This window comes from Haliotis cracherodii, unplaced genomic scaffold (assembly GCF_022045235.1).
Source record: "Haliotis cracherodii isolate W230 unplaced genomic scaffold, xgHalCrac1.p SCAF_13, whole genome shotgun sequence".
Taxonomy (NCBI): Eukaryota; Metazoa; Mollusca; class Gastropoda; order Lepetellida; family Haliotidae; genus Haliotis; species Haliotis cracherodii.
In genome coordinates this window covers 30,699,891-30,702,986 of record NW_027266268.1, presented here as the reverse complement: position 1 = coordinate 30,702,986, position 3,096 = coordinate 30,699,891, and positions in this window count along the sequence as shown.

Here is a 3,096-nt window from a genome sequence, read left to right as displayed (position 1 = left end):
GGCCAAGTAGCAGAGCACAGACTGGGTTGTCATAGCGCCTAGGCGGAGGGACGTGGGCAGGCATATACCGTATTCCTAGTATTAAGCGTCCAGGGCGCATATAGGGGCGGAAGGGTAGCCTGGTGGTTAAAGCGTTCGCTCGTCAGGTCAAAGGTTCTGGTTCGATCACCAATTGTGAAATCCATTGCCGGTTGATTGCTGGAATGTTGCTAAAAGCGGCGTAAAACAATACACTCTCACTTCAATGCGCATACTATATTTAAGAATTTGCCCTTGTTAAAGTGAGGTCGGTGAAAAGTTTGTTTTTACGTCGAGTTAAGATTATTTCATTCATACAGCGATTGTGTGTTTCTGGCTGCTTGTGCGAGTTCTGACTTATAACGGATTTATAATTCTGTTTCGACCAGTCCTTGGTTTATCCCCTTAAAGCCGAAAATCAGGCCAGGTAACAACATGTACAATATTATAACGTCTTTTGGATCATGCGATCGAACCACCGACTTTCTTCTGACAGGTCAGAGGCTGTATCCATTACACCATGGATGCGGTTCCTTATCGGGCTGGGTGTTACCGGTAGGGCAGGACATGCTTACCCTTTTCGCGTAAACCTCATATAATTTTCACAGCCAATTTAACCTTTCCGCCAAATTTTCATCTGTTTTTGTATATAATCTAGACAGGGTAATTCTCTTGCATTGACATATTAATATTAATCTACGTTTACCACTTTGTTTCAATCTCAGTAGAGCAAGACTATATAATAACAAAACCGACTTTTATTTAATGTGATAAAGTCGACAATCAGAAGAAAATCGCAGTGTTACCTGTAGAAAGTATGTATGTAAAGTTGTTTTCAAAACGTGATTGCGCAGTTCAAACGTAAGATGTCGGATAAAAACTTAGTTCCGTGCGTTCTGAGAGATACACCTACACCCTTATACTTCACTGTCAACATTTTGAGATCCCTTCATATTTTCCTAGTCTTGATTATTTAAAAAAAATCAAATTACCACTGCATAAACGGCCTAAAAATATTGGACATCAGAAGCAACACTAATACCACCAACAACAACATCATCACCAACAACATCACCACCAACAACATCACCAACAACAACATCACCAACAACAACAACACCAACACCACCAATATGAGCACAAACACAACATGCGGGGTAGAAAAGGTCTTCAGCAACCCATGCTTCCCGTAAATGGCGACTACGCTTGTCGTAAGGGGCGACTAACGCGATCGGGTGGTCAGGCTCACTGACTTGGTTGAAGTATGTCATCGTATCCCAATTGCGTGGATCGGTGCTCATGATATCAATCACTGGAATGTCTGGTCCAGACTCGAAGATTTTGTATATTTTGTTTATGTCATTCTACAATCAAATCTGTGATTTACCGATTAAGAAACGGACGCCAATTATACAATTTAACAAATCATTTCCACAGAATCAACTTGATAAATTAAATGAAATTATTATTGTCACTTTCGATGCGGACTGCTCTTTGCATGACATTACCTGTTGCGTGTATGTTGCAGCTCGAACACTGTAGGAACTCCATACAGTTTCCAAAGACGATGAACCACAAAAGGGTAATAAACAAAATCATCCAAAATAATAATTATCCATAAAAAGCTTTGGAATTTAGATATTTACCTGCTTTGACTTTGGTGCTGCTCCTTTACTTCAGCTGGGTGTTTAATACGTCGACTACGGTATGTGACAACCACACGCCTGCAGGTGACAGCGACTCTCTATACTCGCGTGTGTAAATATGTACAGTAGTCCGATGTCAGCTCTACGCTGACATAGAAGACAAAGAAAACAAGACATGTTAAGACCTCTCCCAAATTCTTATTTTAGACCGACCTGGTTTGACAAGATGCAATTAATCACACAACGTGATGCACATAATGCATGCTGGCAGGTTATCACGAGGCAGTCAGTATTGTGCAACGACATAGCTACAACGCCGCGCAACAAGAAAGTGCTTACACTTACAAATCGTTAAATAATAATTATACATGTAACATTAAAAGAAAGAAATTGTTCCGTGACTGTACATGAAGCCAAGACATCATTGACCTTGACATCGGGTTCATTACGCTGCATAGGACCCGTGAAGATCCAGGTTAGAATAGGTCTTGAACAACAACTCATGCTTGCCATAAAAAGCGACTAACGGGATCGGGTGGTCAGGCTCGCTGACTTGGTTGATGCATGTCATCGTATCCCAATTGCGTGGATCGATGCTCATGATGATAATCACTGGATTGTCTGATCCAGACTCGATTATTTACAGACCGCTGTCATATAGCTGGAATATTGCTGTGTTTTGCGTTAAACAACAAAACACTTTAAGCTTTTGGACATACAGTCTGAGTCAAATCGTTCCACGTTTCTGAGAGATTTAGAAGCAACAGTCCCGAGGCAAGAGTGTTTATTACCATATCCAAGTCTAGTTTAGATGGAGGCTTGTGGACACTCCTGCATCGGGAAGATGCAGATGCAGATGCAGAAATGTCAAGTCATTTAAATTTCCATGCACAGAAATATAGTCCGGCACACCACGAAGATCACCCACACTTTGTTACTTGCCTTTGAGAAAACGTTTGTTTTGTTAACCATGTGCTCTTCGTGTCCATGGCAACCGAAAGAGTGCATTTATGTCAACTTACATGATTGTGATAGGAAGACTAATCATGAGGCATGTTATAGGCGGATCCAGAGGTGGGGGGTGAGGGTGGTGGTGGGGGTCCGGATCCTCCCACCTTTTGAAAACCAATTATTCTATGTTGTAGGCAGTAAAATTATATGGGGAATGATAAAAATGCTGGATCCGCCCTTGCATAACAAGCTGTTGAAAGTATCACTCAAAAATAGGATGCGAGTTGTCAAATGCTCACAAAGCGAATGTTTAAAAATACTTTCACTTCTCAAGATTCTCAGTGGGGTACTTTCACTATGTGGACACACACATTATAATCAAGGGACACGTTGTGGACAAAAGTAGTTGCGTTGCAGTCTTAAATTATCGTGCATGAAACCTTGATAAATCTTTTGCAAAATAATTTAGCTCGAAACAAAT